The sequence below is a fragment of the Dendrobates tinctorius genome, unplaced genomic scaffold, assembly GCF_039654945.1.
Source record: "Dendrobates tinctorius isolate UK_male_01 unplaced genomic scaffold, ASM3965494v1 ptg000159l, whole genome shotgun sequence".
Classification (NCBI taxonomy): Eukaryota; Metazoa; Chordata; class Amphibia; order Anura; family Dendrobatidae; genus Dendrobates; species Dendrobates tinctorius.
The window spans coordinates 19,551,189-19,568,273 of NW_027361826.1; the positions used below are offsets into that span (position 1 = coordinate 19,551,189).

The 17,085-nt window shown below is 46.3% G+C and overlaps 1 protein-coding gene across 3 annotated transcripts in view; it reads right to left on the reverse strand.

The window, feature by feature from the left end:
- Positions 1-8,764, reverse strand: part of PRKCD (protein kinase C delta) — a 95,286-nt gene extending 86,522 nt beyond the window's left edge. For 2 of the 3 annotated variants that reach the window (XM_073549617.1, XM_073549616.1), the window contains exon 1: positions 8,421-8,764. The gene's annotated coding sequence lies outside the window, so the exon portion shown is untranslated. The remainder of the gene's footprint in view (positions 1-8,420) is intronic. The other variant, XM_073549615.1, reaches the window with a different exon arrangement.
- Between the last annotated feature and the right edge of the window lie 8,321 nt (positions 8,765-17,085).

Genomic DNA, 17,085 nt, shown 5'->3' on the forward strand with positions numbered 1-17,085 from the left:
CACCATAATATGCAAATAAAATGAAAAAAAAACAGACAATGTGATTTTCTGGATTTTTTTTTCTCAGTTTGTCTCCCATAGTTGAGGTCTACCTATGACGTAAATTACAGACGCCTCTCATCTTTTTAAGTGGTGGAACTTGCACTATTGCTGACTGACTAAATACTTTTTTGCCCCACTGTATTTGCACACGGTATATTTTCAAAATATAGACTTTTTATTAATAAAAAAATAATAATAAACACTTGGAAGGTCTGCATGACTTATGTGCTACTGTAACAGAATCTCAGCTATGACACCCACTGCCATAAACAAAGTGAAGAACGGAGGCCAAACTGGTTAAACCAGAACACAGCTTGCTACATGCGGTAAGAAAGGAGGACAGGAGACAATTTCAAGTCTCCGCTTGCTCACTGAAAGTCAAACAAAACTTCAGAAGAGGGAAGTGAGCAGGAAAACCAGGTCACTGATCGCAAAGAAGCCAAAATGAAAATATAAAACTTTTAAAAGGAAGGTTAAAGAAATGATCCTCTGGCGAGCTGAGGAACAGCGGTGCGATTATGCCACAGTACAGTAACACCAAACTGTAGGAAATTACAAAACCCAGACACGATTACAGGCCAGGGACTTACAGTATACACGCGCCCACATTACTGCTTAACTTTGCACAGAGTGCTCATAAGGTACACGGAGTCCCTATGATTCATTCTTCCTTTTTCATTCGATTTCCTAAGGCCTGTTTCATACTTCCGTTTTTGACCATCAGTCAAAATCCGCCGTTTTTGCAAAAAAACGGATACGCCATTTTTTTAGGCGGATCCGTTTTTTTCCCCATTGACTTGCATTACTGGCGGATCTTGACGGATGGCCATCTGTTGGATCCGTTTTTTTGCGGATCCATCAATTTTTTTGCGTCCGCCGAGATGCCTGGACGGACCATGTAACGTTTTTTGTGGTGAAGGATCCGCATTTTTATACAGCGCATGCCCGGAGGAATGAAGTCAGGAGTAAGTTTAACCCTGAAATCATTTCTGGCGGCCAGAGAAGAACAACAAAAAATGTATTCTCTCTCTCTCCTCCCCCCCCCCCCTTCCCAGGCAGCAGTTCCTTTAAAATTCTTCATTCGGTGGATCCGTCAAAAAACGAATCCGCTGCCATCCGTTCACATCAGTTAGGAACGGATCCGCTTTTCCGCATTTTTGGCGGATTTTAACTGACACAAAAAACTGAAGTGTGAAACAGGCCTAAGGAAATGAAAAATGTTGTCACATATATAATGAGCCCTAAAGGGACTGGAGCAAAGAGACCCTCAATGGGGGATTCAAAACATAACAGAACCCATGTTACAGAACTGCCCCAAGATCTGGAACCTTTAAATGAATAAGAACATGTGAAATATAAATTTTCCTCTATGACAGGATCAGCTAAATATGGATCGTTTCAGGAACAAAACTTTCTCCAGATCGCTATCTAACCGTGTACTCGCACACTTTCTGTGCATGTCGGAGCTATAAGTTGAAGGATTTTCCCAGTTTACACCTTCGAAGGATGCCCGAGACGTTCCTTTGCCATCTGTGGCGTGAATGGGCATATGGACCCACTTAGTGTTTATGATGGGAGCAGAATCGGAGCATAAACCAATATCACAGTCTGAACACACCCTAGGAATTTGTATGCATGGCAATGTCTTACAAGCATATCGTCTACTGAAGAACGAGGGGTCTGTGTTATGATAATCACACTAGGGGGGATTAGCATTGCTTTTTTAAACCTTAGAAAACTGATGTGGGTGCAAACAAAAAAGAAAGAAAATGATGGCACACGACATATCGGTCATCACGATGCTTTATAATAAGCGGATAATCACCCTCCAGCCACAGAACGGTCAGGAAGTCTGTGCCCGGACTGCAAATTTCCATTACTCCAGGGATAAAGCTAAAATAAGATAATGACCAGAACTAAAGCCACAGTGAGAAACAGATCAGATAAGCGGCACATGAATCCTCCATAAAGCGATTCTTCCCGTTCCTTTTGCAGCCATCCAAAAACAATAAAAAGTAAATGAGAGAGACCTCCATCCATTTCCTTAACGGGCTGTGAGCGGAGATTAGTCCTGACAAATTGACTGGCCCGCTCTTATTTTCCTACTGTATGTGAACAAGAATAGTATTTTCCTACCCCTCTTATCCTCGTGATTCAATCCACCCAGATACTGACTCTTTGATTTGTACCAGAAACAACTCCCGGATTCACTGTTCGGGAGACCTGTTCTTTCGTCTGGAGTTGTAGAGAAAATACACTTACTATCCAACCCTATCACATCTGGTATTTCTACAGAAAATCCAGATTATTGCTGCCATCTAACAGTAGATTAGATTACGAAATGATTCTAACCTAGCCAAATCAGATCTCCTACTTTGCACAGATGAGGGGCAAACACCCTGAAACACTTGTCTGAAAAATGGAGTTTTTAGATTGACTCCTTATCCTAAGTCATGCTGCAAGATCCTTTAAAGCAGAGGTGGGGAATCTCAGGCCCGCGGGCTGTTTATGGCACTTGATGACCTGTTATCCAGCCCCTCCGGGCAGAATCCCATGGACCACAGTGCTTGGGTTGGCAGCTGTATTTTGATGGTTGCCAGCCTATTAATTTCTTCTTTCTCTGTGTAAGCTGTGTACACTACGCGCACGTATTGTTCAATACTGAACACAGAGGAGAGTGCAATGAAAGATTACGTCCTGACACCAGCGTCCGCGTCAGAACGTACCTTGTGGGCAGAATTAGTGCACAATTTGTACGGTACCTAAAGGATGGTAATAAATATCCAAATAGTCCTTGGCATAAAAAAAAGATTTCCCACCCCTGCTCTAAAGGGTCAATATTGACTCTTTGGATTTCTGCTCCCAGAGGAGCATTGCATGGCCTACAAGTCTCCTTACACTGATTTGGTACTCTCCACAAGGAGAAACTTTACCCTTTAGAGCCCCTGTCTGAAGTCTCTCACCCAACCAAATCAGATCTCCTGGTTTGCACTGATGCAACCTGAAACACGTACAAGTGTCTGCAAATGGAGTGTCATAATAATGCCACCTGTAAATGACCCAGAAGTCTGTACCGTTACTTTGGACACAACGGCTGCTACTGAACTGCCAAATTTTATTTGGCAAGGGCAGAAGACATTCCTTTTTTTACAACATGCTGCTTCCAAGGTAATACACAATGCTCCCGACAAATGCCTAAACAAAGAGCGAGGAGTTAATAGCGTAATCACAGCAGCGCTTCCACCCATTTCTTTTGACAAGCACATAGCCCGAGCGTTCCATGAAACACATAATATATTATCACATACTCATACCCATAGATCCCGCACCTATAGCACATACTCATACCCATAGATCCCGCACCTATAACACATACTCATACCCACAGATCCCGCACCTATAGCACATACTCATACCCACAGATCCCGCACCTATAGCACATACTCATACCCACAGATCCCGCACCTATAGCACATACTCATACCCACAGATCCCGCACCTATAGCACATACTCATACCCACAGATCCCGCACCTATAGCACATACTCATACCCACAGATCCCGCACCTATAGCACATACTCATACCCATAGATCCCGCACCTATAGCACATACTCATACCCATAGATCCCGCACCTATAGCACATACTCATACCCATAGATCCCGCACCTATAGCACATACTCATACCCATAGATCCCGCACCTATAGCACATACTCATACCCATAGATCCCGCACCTATAGCACATACTCATACCCATAGATCCCGCACCTATAGCACATACTCATACCCATAGATCCCCCACCGCTCCTTCATCCTGCTAGCCGGGTCCCCCACTGGTCTCTTCTAGCTTGGATGGCACCAATCATTGACCGGTCTAGAAGAGAAGGCGATATCTGCGGGGAACCAGTCAGCAGGATGGAGTAGCGGTGGTTTGTGTTTTGTTTTTTTTTTCTTTTAAATAGCACATTTGGGCCATATGGTCACTGTTTTCCAAATTACCGGTGGAAAGTCCCTTTAAATGTTCATCTTAGTCTGACATTTTTTATGTGCTACCCTCAAAGCAAACCTTTCTGTACATGGAATTCAGTTTGTACGTCTCCAACAGATTACACATCCCTCACCTTATATTTGATTCAGAAGGTAATATATATATTTTTTTTTTGCACGGGCCAGAATAGAGCAGCTGGATTACTGGAATATGATTATCGCTCAATGTCAGCTGTCGATCTGCAGATCAGTCAATGCTGACACTCAAATGGTTAAAACGCTAATCTAGGAGTAAAGGCTTTAGGCCAAAGCTGAACAATAAAATCATTCTGCATGTGTAACCTCCAGCGCCCCCTCTGGTGAGAACTACTATTACAATAGTGGCCTTTAGCCTCATGCACATTGAGCTTATTACAGCCCAGAGCAGAGACGTGATTTTTCTTATCAGAGACGGATCACATCCGATCCAGAGAAGGCTGTGCCGATCTCTCAGGAGACATAGATCACATGTACCGTTCAGGCATGGAGTCGTACTGCGTTTGGATACATATGCATTAGGCCTCTTTCACACTTCAGTTTTTTGTGTCAGTTAAAATCCGCCAAAAATATATGAAAATATATGAAAATTGGCTGTCAAATATATATAAAAAAAATTTTTTCATCTGTATGGCTGTTTGTTTTTTTACATCCATTTGACAGCCAATTTTCATATAAAAGGCCAAATACATTGCTTTGTTGATAATTGCAATGGATCCATGAAAAAAGCATCCCAGAAGGGTGACGACACGTGATGTGATCTGTTTATTTGCACACCCATTGACTTATAATGGACGAGTCTTATCTAAAATACCACTCAAAGTAGTGTCTGCTGAAATTTTTTACACTCCGACCATCAGTCCGTGTGTAAAAACGTCCATGTGAACGACTGCTCTGACTTGCATTGGTCGGTGTGCTGTCCGTATACTACACGTTTTGCATTCAGACAGGTAACGATTATACGCTGAAGGAGCCCCAATGCTGAGTTCACATGTGATGCTTTGTTATGTTAGAGGAGCAGATCTGGATCTGTCACTATTGGGTTCCATGGCAGTGCCCGTCATACGACAATATCTGCGATAAAGGCTCCAATGCAGAGACCACAAAGGCTACGGTCGTTTCGCACTGGTCTGCACTTCTGGCCTGATTAGGGCCAGAAGAAGCACAGACCAGTGCGAAACATCAGTAGCCTTTAACTAGCACTTTTTTGGGAAGAAAATAAAGTTTAACTTTTTTTTCTTATTGGCGAGCACTATCCTTTTCCTTATTTTATGGAATAATTTTAGACATTGACCATAGGAATTTAAGTACTTCCTTCTAAAGACAATACCTTTTTTCCTATGCAGGCTAGTCAGCCTCTTTACACATTTGGTCTCAGATTTCTTGACTTATTCCTTATGCTAAAACACTGTTCATATATTCGGAGATGATACGGTTACATTGTATCTCACAGCCCTCTGACGGACAGCTCTCACACAATCAGAGACTTGTATGTGACCTTCTTCACATATTTTATGGTGTCATGAACGGGGCAGTAAAGGTTTGCATGGTGCATCCCTGAAATGCCATATTAGAATATATCTGGAACGTAGGATAAAAAAATCCGATAGTTTGATTCCCAGATCAATCCCCCATGGATGACATTACTTGCAAATGTAATAAAACCCTATGAGAAGCAAAAAAAAAAAAAAAAGTCAATTGCCAAAAATTAAAAAAAAAATCCTACAATTGAATATCACTAGGAAAGGTTTGTTCTTCGTCTTGGTGCGGCAGAGCGGTCCAGATTTTTCTAGGTAATTGCTGCACTTGTTCACTTTCCTCCAGGCTGCCGTAAAAAGCACCAAACACAAAATCTCAGGAATCGGTTAAAACAATGGAAACCTTGTCAAGAACAAGAAATACTCAAAACAGGAAGAAGAAGGAACACAGACGTCTTTATGCCGAAATTTCCACATGGGGCATCCAATATTAAACACACATTAGTTATATCATCAGAGCAGTCAGACGAGGGACAAAAGAGTAGAGGAGCAAAGTTACGAGAACATGAGACATTTCTCCTTCTGACTTTTAGGACGTTGAGGATCATCAGCCTGATTACTGCGCTATTTTACAGCATTTACTTTACAGTCCGCAGGTGGTTATTGCACTATTAACCCTAATAACTGCTGATACGCCTACTTATGACTCATTAATGGGCTTTATTCTAGTGCACTGTGCTTTTGCAGCACTTTAAAGTAACGGGTGCAAGAGAAAATGAGTGCCCTCCTTATCCTTCTATGAGCAGCGCTCCTTACATGAGAGCTGTGTAAGCAATGGGGGCAGCAATGCTGCCGCTACTTCCACTGATCCCATTAATTAGCGGTGACTTGCCCAATGATGATGCTGCTGGGTCTAACTAGACCCCACTTGGATGGTATCAACGTATTGTGTCCCAAACACGACCACCTCATCCATGCCTAGGAGAGTGCTGAGCTCAGGTCCGGGGATCTACGACCTATACATAATATACGTTTCATACTCTGACCGTGAAGCACAAAATGTGATAGGAACAGCTTTGTAACAAGGCGTCCTTAATGAGGGCACCTGTCCAGGTCCGATCGCTTCTGTACGTGGGATCGGACCCTCCGGGGATCTGCTTTACTATATGCTCGGAGTGGAAAATGTGGCTGTACACATTTGGCAGAGAGAAGCCAGATCCAGGAAGACAAGTCAGTTCATTGGAGCCGCTTCACACGGCACAGAGGTCATACAGACACTTGTGAGAACTGCCGGATCTGAAGAGGAGACGGAACTACTAAAATTATAAATCAAGGAAAACTCGATGCATCCAGACCCACCGAACACCCCACATCTGCGGATACCTCGTCTCCACACTCCCCCAGTCATCTGGTTTCTTAGATCTGACCATCAACCAGCCATACTACATCAGCAAAACAACACAGGAAAAATGACTGACCATTATTATCAGCCTACATGGCGTAACGCTCCAACCTAACAGATCACTCTGTCAGCACACTGCAGTCTACAGGTACAGAATGGGAACATTTACTAATTGCGGCCAAAATGTATCTTGTGAGTTGGCAGCAAAACTCATTTCTCTTTCTTTTCACAAATTGCTAACCGTTACCATCCTCCTCTCCTCTCCCTACCTGCTGCCCTCCTCATCCTCTCCTCTTACTACCTGCTGTTCTGCTCTCCTTACCTACTGCCGTCCTCCTCCTCTTCTCCCTACCTGCTGCCATCTTCCTCCTCCTCTTCTCCCTACCTGCTACCGTCCTCCTCCTCTTCTCCCTACCTGCTGCCATCCTCCTCCTCCTCCTCTTCTCCCATCCTCCTCCTCTTCTCCCTACCTGCTGCCATCTTCCTCCTCCTCTTCTCCCTACCTGCTGCCGTCCTCCTCCTCCGCTCTCCCTGCCTGCTGCCGTCCTCCTCCTCTTCTCCCTACCTGCTGCTGTCCTCTTCTCCCTACCTGCTGCCGTCCTCCTCCTCCTCCTCTTCTCCCTACCTGCTGCCATCCTCCTCCTCTTCTCCCTACCTGCACTGTCCTCCTCCTCTTCTCCCTACCTGCTGCCGTCCTCCTCCTCCGCTCTCCCTACCTGCTGCCGTCCTCCTCCTCCGCTCTCCCTACCTGCTGCCGTCCTCCTCCTCCGCTCTCCCTGCCTGCTGCCGTCCTCCTCCTCCGCTCTCCCTGCCTGCTGCCGTCCTCCTCCTCTTCTCCCTACCTGCTGCCGTCCTCCTCCTCTTCTCCCTACCTGCTGCCGTCCTCCTCCTCCTCTCCCTACCTGCTGCCGTCCTCCTCCTCCTCTCCCTACCTGCTGCCGTCCTCCTCCTCCTCTTCTCCCTACCTGCTGCTGTCCTCCTCTTCTCCCTACCTGCTGCCGTCCTCCTCCTCTTCTCCCTACCTGCTGCCGTCCTCCTCCTCTTCTCCCTACCTGCTGCCGTCCTCCTCCTCCTGTCCTCACCTGCTGCCGTCCTCCTCCTCTTCTCCCTACCTGCTGCCGTCCTCCTCCTCTTCTCCCTACCTGCTGCCGTCCTCCTCCTCTTCTCCCTACCTGCTGCCGTCCTCCTCCTCTTCTCCCTACCTGCTGCCGTCCTCCTCCTCTTCTCCCTACCTGCTGCCGTCCTCCTCTTCTCCCTACCTGCTGCCGTCCTCCTCTTCTCCCTACCTGCTGCCGTCCTCCTCCTCTTCTCCCTACCTGCTGCCGTCCTCCTCCTCTTCTCCCTACCTGCTGCCGTCCTCCTGTCCTCACCTACTATCCCCCTCCTGCCCCCGTCCTCCCTCTCCTCTGTGGATACCCTCTGGCACTTCCCCGGTCCTCCGCCGCCCTCGGCGCCACTTTCTGCCCCCGTACCTGCAGTGTCGGCGGCCTCTCCGGTACTTGTCGGGGGATCCCCGGGGTGACGGCGCTTCCTTATTCCGCCGTGTGAGAAGTGTCCGGGCTCAGCCTCCTCCTGCTGCCGGCTACACCCTCCTCCTCCTCCCAGCGCCTCCCCGCGCCCTGTGCGGCGGCCCCCGTCTCCCCCGGCCCGTCTCCTCCTGCTCCCGCGGGGTCTGCCTGTGTAATGGCGCTCCTGTCACCTCAGCGACGTGTCCACCACAACCTCATTCCACAAATGCCGCTTCCTTCCCGCCCGCTCCTCCTCATCCCTCCCGGGCGCACAGTGTCCACATCCCGGCACCTGAGGGAGCGGCGCCGTCTCAGGAGCTGTGCGACAAGACGAACACTGCGACATTACACATTTTGGAGCTAAGAAAAGAGCAGAGAGGAAATGTAGTTTTATTTTTGGAGGTTTTTTTTTTTTTTTTTTTATGTAATTAACCAAAAAATGAAATAAACCATGTGTACACAATCAATAACCTGTTTCCCGAGCTGTCTGATGCCTGTGGAGCGTTTGGAGGCAGATGATCGGATGCTTTGTCACTTTTTATTGGATTTCTTGTAATAAATACTATTGTGCCTTTTACTATGGATTACATTTTAGATCAACTGGATTTTTGCGGACGCTGCAATACGAAATATGGTTTTGGTTATTTTTTAACCTTTTTTTTGTACAAAAATTCAAAATGTTGTTTTCTTAATATTTTAATCCCTCCTTTTAAAAAAAAAATAATTTTTTATTAATTTTTTTTTTTACTAACTTATTTTATTAATTTTCATTTTTTTATTTTAATTTTCATTCATTTTTTTTTTTAGACACACGAGAATCCCGGGTTTGCAAGTCCCGACCCCGCAGGAATGGTGCCGGCACAGGAGTATGGGCTTTTTAATTTATCGGGGTCAAGCGTGGGGCATGAGAAGGGGTTTCCTAGTAGTGGAAAACTTTTCTAACTGTGCAATCATTTATACTAATGCAGTAAATGGCATAAATCGCAGTCTACTATGAAGCCTGAGACCGCAGCCGTGAAGGTCGTGGGCATCAATAGGCGCTAACTCACTGCACTTTGCAGCAATTGCCAGCTGCATAACACAGCCAGTACCCCCGGGGTGGAGCAGGGTCAGTGTCTTCGGCCGGGATCACACATGCAAAGAATACAGCCAAGTCTCGCATATTACTACCTGGCACCCGGATCAGAAAATGCGGCCGCATAGCAATACATGGAGCCGCACACTCCGCTCCCCAGTGCCGGCAGTAGTGCCGGGTATTAACATGCAAAGCTCGGCTGTATTTTTCGCATGTGTGATCCCGGCCTTACACCCACACCAGCTGCACCTGATATAGGAGGTTTTATTACATCTTATATTTCAGAAAGGGGTTAAAAAAAAACAGACAAATGTAACATAGCAGAACATATATACAGTATATATGGGGGGATTATATTTATATATCTAATATATAATTACCAATAAACTGTCACACACTTCCAGCGCTTGTGTCGCTTCCACAATGCACCGCGACCGGAAGTACGCCGACCGCCATATTGTAACACCCAAGTTATGGGTATTCCGATATGGCAGCCGGTATTCATATCCCCCGCCAAGCCGCACGTGCACCACTCATTGGCTAAGCCGCCCGCCGGCTGAGCCGATGAGCGGTGCCGTGCGGGATTCAAATCCCCGCCATAGCCGCCGCACGCTCATGGGCTGAGCCACCTGCTGGATTCAAATCCCCCACCAAGGCGCATGGCACCGCTCATTGGCTGAGTCACCCCTGGCTGCGCAGCTTTGACAGGGGATTCAAATCCTGCGCGGCACCGCTCATTGACTCAGCCGGTGGGGCGGGGGATTTGAATCCCATGCTGCTCATTGGCTGATCCGCCAATGAGCGATACCGCACAGCTTTGGCAGGGGATTTGAATCCCGCGCCACTCATTGGCTCAGCCGCCAAGGCTGGCGACCAATCAGCTGCTAGAGGTATTGGCGTCACATTTGAATACTGCTAGCAGCTGATGTGATTGGTCGCCCGCCACCAGGTTGCCGATTTATCAGCATGACATAGAACAGGTATGTTGGAAAGCGCAAATGGTGTGACACATGTCCACTGCTCATGTTAGCACCACTAAGGAAACACAGATGTTCATTTCACCGCACTATATATATATATATACACACTCACTGGCCACTTTATTAGGTACACCATGCTAGTAAGGGGTTGGACCCCCTTTTGCCTTCAGAACTGCCTCAATTCTTCGTGGCAGAGATTCAACAAGGTGCTGGAAGCATTCCTCAGAGATTTTGGACCATATTGACATGATGGCATCACACAGTTGGCGCAGATTTGTCGGCTGCACATCCCTGATGCGAATCTCCCGTTCCACCACATCCCAAAGATGCTCTATTGGATTGAGATCTGGTGACTGAGGAGGCCATTTGAGTACAGTGAACTCATTGTCATGTTCAAGAAACCAATCTGAGATGATTTGAGCTTTATGACATGGCGCATTATCCTGCTGAAAGTAGCCATCAGATGCCTGTTCTTAGCTGAGAGGAGTGGTACCCAGTGTGGTCTTCTGCTGCTGTAGCCCATCTGCCTCAAAGTTCGACGCACTGTGCGTTCAGAGATGCTCTTCTGCCTACCTTGGTTGTAACGGGTGGCAATTTGAGTCACTGTTGCCTTTCTATCAGCTCGAACCAGTCTGCCCATTCTCCTCTGACCTCTGGCATCAACAAGGCATTTCCGGCCACAGAACTGCCGCTCACTGGATTTTTTTTCTTTTTCGGACCATTCTCTGTAAACCCTAGAGATGGTTGTGCGTGAAAATCCCAGTAGATCAGCAGTTTCTGAAATACTCAGACCAGCCCTTCTGGCACCAACAATCATGCCACGTTCAAAGGCACTCAAATCACCTTTCTTCCCCATACTGATGCTCGGTTTGAACTGCAGGAGATTGTCTTGACCATGTCTACATGCCTAAATGCACTGAGTTGCCGCCATGTGATTGGCTGATTAGAAATTAAGTCTTAACACACAGTTGGACAGGTGTACCTAATAAAGTGGCCAGTGAGTGTATATATATATATATATATATATATATATATATATATATTTTCCCCCGTGCTCACAGACATGCCAAGCTTTCCAGAAGAAAATGTTCTTCTGTTCTCCAATCTGGCTCATTGATGAGAATCTTGAAAAGGGAAATGTCTCTGCTGCTTCAATATGTCCATATTTATTATTATTTTTTAAAAAGGTGTCCCATAACCATGATGGATAACTTGCTGATCACTGGGGGTCCGAGCATTGGGATCTCCAGGGATCGGCGCTGTAGAGCCCTGTTCGTGGTGTCCAGAACCCCAATATCGAAATCGCTGTGGGTCAGACCCAAATTATCAGCAACTTATCCTTTATCCATCCCCTACTGCTTTTTTGGGACTAACCCTTTAACATTACTTTATTTAAATGTTTTTTTTAAACCAGGCACTTTATACTTTTTTAATGCTTACCTCCGCTTGTGCTTACCTGCTGGTCAGACCTTCCTGCGCGGTGCGATGCTCTGGAGCAGGTGCTGATCTAACCATTCCAGGACAGTATTGTGAATGAGTCCATTTCTAATTAAATATACCGGTGTGTGATACTTTTCCGCTATGATACATTTGCCACTGCAGCTGTATCATTCACCATGGCTGATGGCTGCGTGAGAACAAAAGTTTCAATAAATATGGTTTAATCTAATTTACTTGTTATCTCATTGTATTTCATGTCATCACCACTTAAGGGGATTTTACACATAGCGATATCGCTAGCAATATCGCTAAGGCTGCTTTCACACATCCGGCTTTTTGAATCCGGCACGATGCGGCGAAAAGTGTGAAAACCGGATCCGGAATTGGATCCGGTTTTGGCACATAGAATTTAATGATCGCCGCATCGTGCCGGATGGACATGCGGCGCCTCCGTTTTTAACCGGAAGCGGAAAACCTGCGCCGTCCGGCGTCAGCAAAAAGCGTTGCCTGTAACGTTTTTTTGCAGCACCGGAACGACTCTTTCAACAGCGCATGCGCGGACACTGTGAGGTTTAACCCACAAGTGCCCGGCGAGCGCGCGTGTATCTCTCCCCCCCCCCCCCCCGCATACCGCTGCCTCTCTCGTCCCCGGTGTAGCTCCTTTAAATGCTTTCCAACCGGATTAGGCGCCGCATCTGCATCCGGTGTCACCGCTGCAGGCCTGATCCGGCGGTACGGCTTTTCGCCGCACGCCGCCGCACCCGACACCAGATGTGTGAAAGCAGCCTAAAGCATCACCGATTTGGTGACGCAGCAGCGATATCGCTGTGTGTGATACTTACCTCCGACCAGCTCCCGCGCTGTCTGTCGCTGATCGTGCAGCTCCATTTCTCGTCGGGCGCTTGCTGCTGGGCTTCCTGCTGGCGCTGACGAGCGACGCGTGGACGAAGACGGGAGGACGTCAGGATCGCCTCGTCTGAAAGGTAAGTAACGACTGCTGTGTCGCTGCTGCATCGCTGTGAGATCTGCCTGTGTGGCAGCTCACTAGCGACCATTTAGAGCTGCACCAGCCATCCTGACCGGGTCGTATCGTGGTCGGGATCGCTGGTGCATCACTAAATGTAAAGGGGCCTTTAGATAGAATAAACACAGATGTGAAAAGTAGAGATTCTCCATAAGATGAAAGGGAATCTGTCACCTCATTTTTCCCCTATGAGATGCGGCCACCACCATCAGGGGCTTATCTACAGCAATCTGTAATGCTGTAGATAAGGGCCCCGTTACATGCTTCAATGTCCCAGCGATCCCACCAATGATCCAACGTGGATAGGATCACTGGGGCGTAGTTAGCTGATCGCTGGTGAGCTGTCACATAGACTCACCAGCCATCAGGACCAGCGAGCAAGCTGGTATCCAGGGTAAACAGCGGGTATCTAAGAGCTGCGCAGCTCTTAGTTACCAGCTGTTTACCGGATACCCGCTCCCAGTGTCTGTTGTATGGCGCTGGGAGCTCACTGATTGTTGGTCTCTCGTTGTCACATGCAGTGATGTGTGCTGCCCAGCGAGAGACCAACGATAGATTTATGGCCCAGACCATTAGGCAACGATTAACGATCAGCCAACTGATCGCTGATCGTTGCTACATGTCACACACAACTATGTTGTTTCGACATCGCTGCAACGTCATCAAACTTGCAACAATATTGTTCACAATATTGTGTGTAACGGGGCCTTAAGCCCCCGATGTAACCTGAAGGATAAGAAAAACGAGTTAGATTATACTCACCGGGGGATGGTCCGATGCGGTCCTGGTCTGATGGGTGTCGTGGACGGGTCTGGCGCCTCCCATCTTCTAGTGATGACGTCCTATTCTTGCCCTGTTGAGGGCAGAGCAGAGTACTGCAGTGCGCCTGCGCCGAACCTCTCTGACCTTTCCCGGCGCCTGCACACTGCAGTATAATCTAACTCGTTTTTCTTCTCTTTCAGGTTACATTGGGGGCTTATCTACAGCATTACAGAATGCTGTAGATAAGCCCCTGATGGCGGTGGCCTCATCTTACAGTTGTGGCCCAAAGTATTGACACCCCTGCAATTCTGTCAGATAATACTCAGTTTCTTCCTGAAAATGATTGCAAACACAAATTCTTTGGTATTATTATCTTCATTTAATTTGTCTTAAATGAAAAAACACAAAAGAGAATGAAGCAAAAAGCAAAACATTGATCATTTCACACAAAACTCCAAAAATGGGCCAGACAAAAGTATTGGCACCCTCAGCCTAATACTTGGTTGCACAACCTTTAGCCAAAATAACTGCGACCAACCGCTTCCGGTAACCATCAATGAGTTTCTTACAATGCTCTGCTGGAATTTTAGACCATTCTTCTTTGGCAAACTGCTCCAGGTCCCTGATATTTTAAGGGTGCCTTCTCCAAACTGCCATTTTTAGATCTCTCCACAGGTGTTCTATGGGATTCAGGTCTGGACTCATTGCTGCCCACCTTAGAAGTCTCCAGTGCTTTCTCTCAAACCATTTTCTAGTGCTTTTTGAAGTGTGTTTTGGGTCATTGTCCTGCTGGAAGACCCATGACCTCTCAGGGAGAACCAGCTTTTTCACACTGGGCCCTACATTATGCTGCAAAATTTGTTGGTAGTCTTCTGACTTCATAATGCCATGCACACGGTCAAGCAGTCCAGTGCCAGAGGCAGCAAAGCAACCCTAAAACATCAGGGAACCGCCGCCATGTTTGACTGTAGGGACCGTGTTCTTTTCTTTGAATGCCTCTTTTTTTCTCCTGTAAACTCTATGTTGATGCCTTTGCCCAAAAAGCTCTACTTTTGTCTCATCTGACCAGAGAACATTCTTCCAAAACGTTTTAGGCTTTTTCAGGTAAGTTTTGGCAAACTCCAGCCTGGCTTTTTTATGTCTCGGGGTAAGAAGTGGGGTCTTCCTGGGTCTCCTACCATACAGTCCCTTTTCATTCAGACGCCGACGGATAGTACGGGTTGACACTGTTGTACCCTCGGACTGCAGGGCAGCTTGAACTTGTTTGAATGTTAGTCGAGATTCTTTATCCAGCATTCGCACAATCTTGCGTTGAAATCTCTTGTCAATTTTTCTTTTCCGTCCACATCTAGGGAGGTTAGCCACAGTGCCATGGGCTTTAAACTTCTTGATGACACTGCGCACGGTAGACACAGGAACATTCAGGTCTTTGGAGATGGACTTGTAGCCTTGAGATTGCTCATGCTTCCTCACAATTTGGTTTCTCAAGTCCTCAGACAGTTCTTTGGTCTTCTTTCTTTTCTCCATGCTCAATGTGGTACACACAAGGACACAGGACAGAGGTTGAGTCAACTTTAATCCATGTCAACTGGCTGCAAGTGTGATTTACTTATTGCCAACACCTGTTAGGTGCCACAGGTAAGTTACAGGTGCTGTTAATTACACAAATTAGAGAAGCATCACATGATTTTTCGAACAGTGCCAATACTTTTGTCCACCCTCTTTTTTTATGTTTGATGTGGAATTATATCCAATTTGGCTTTAGGACAATTCTTTTTGTGTTTTTTCATTTAAGACAAATTAAATGAAGATAATACCAAAGAATTTGTGATTGCAATCATTTTCAGGAAGAAACTGAGTATTATCTGACAGAATTGCAGGGGTGTCAATACTTTTGGCCACAACTGTACATACATTGCTCCTCTGTATAATGTCACGGGGTTAATGCGACAGACAGGAGCCAGAAGATCGTGGTGTCTGGTTTCACGCACCTCTGCACTGAGTATTATCTGACAGAATTGCAGGGGTGTCAATACTTTTGGCCACAACTGTATATACAAAAAAATAGGTGACAGATTCCCTTTAAAATGACCTTGCTGGTTATGGCTTTACAATCTCTGGTGACATCAACAGCATTATTTTTAATGCCCCATTTGGTGTAATAGATTCCATTAAAGGGAATCTGTCAGCAGGTGTTTGCTATTTAATCTGAGAGCATCATAAAATAGCGGCAGAGACCCTGATTCCAGGGATGTGCCACTTGCTCAGCAGCTTGCTGTAGATTCAATACAATCAGTGTTTTATCAGCAGGAGATTATCACTAGAGGACTAGTTCTCACGTGCAAGCCAGTCCAGCTAATCTGTGTAACCACAGCTCCACCACTGATTGGCAGCTTACTGACAATACACAGGTATACACAGGAAGCTGTCAATCAGGGGTGTGGGCAGGGTTATAAACAGCTCAGCATTCTGAGCACTGCTGCATCTACAACAGAGAAAACAGGGATTCTATCAAAACCACACCAAGCAGACCAGTAAGTGACACATCGCTGGAATCAGGCTCTCTGTCCCAACATTATATTGCTCTCATATTCCATAGAAAAACCTGCTGACAGATTCTCTTTATCCTCTTTGCGACTAATGACGGACATAACGCATCATGAGCTGGTGTCAGTTCCCGCATCATGATGTGCTATGCACGGCATGGATTTAAGCTGTCACTGTCTGTAAGCACACAGTGATAGTTCCGTGTTGACAGCTGTTACTGCCTGACCGATCACAGCATGATTCCGCGACCGACAGCGATCACAACATTTGGAAGGTTTTGAGGGAGGGTGCCCATCAGCACTCCCGTGACAAAATCACGGGGAGCAGATGGTTTTCATGGCACCCGGAGGTCAAACAATGAACTCCTGATTTGACAGGTACGGTGGCATGTTACACCCAGCCACAGGCAGGGTCTAACAGGCGATCTGTCTGCGTAATATCACAGGTCTCATGCATTGAAATTCTGATGCATTGCAATGCATGATGTAAAAACAAAAAATTTCACACATTTGGTATTGTCGCGTCTGCAACAATCCGACCTATAAAACTGTCTCACTAGTTAGTGTCTTCAGTGAACACTGGAAAGAAAAAGTAAAAAACGTGGCTAAAAACTATGTTTTTTTTAATCACACCGCTGGAAAAATAGTGGCATTAAATGCGATAAAAAACCAATGTAAATAAAAATGGTATCGCTGAAAACATCATCTTGTTCCGCAAAAAGCAAGCTGCCATACAGCTCCATCAGGGGAAAAATAAAAAAGTTATAGCTCTCAGAATACAGAGATGCAAAAACATTATTTT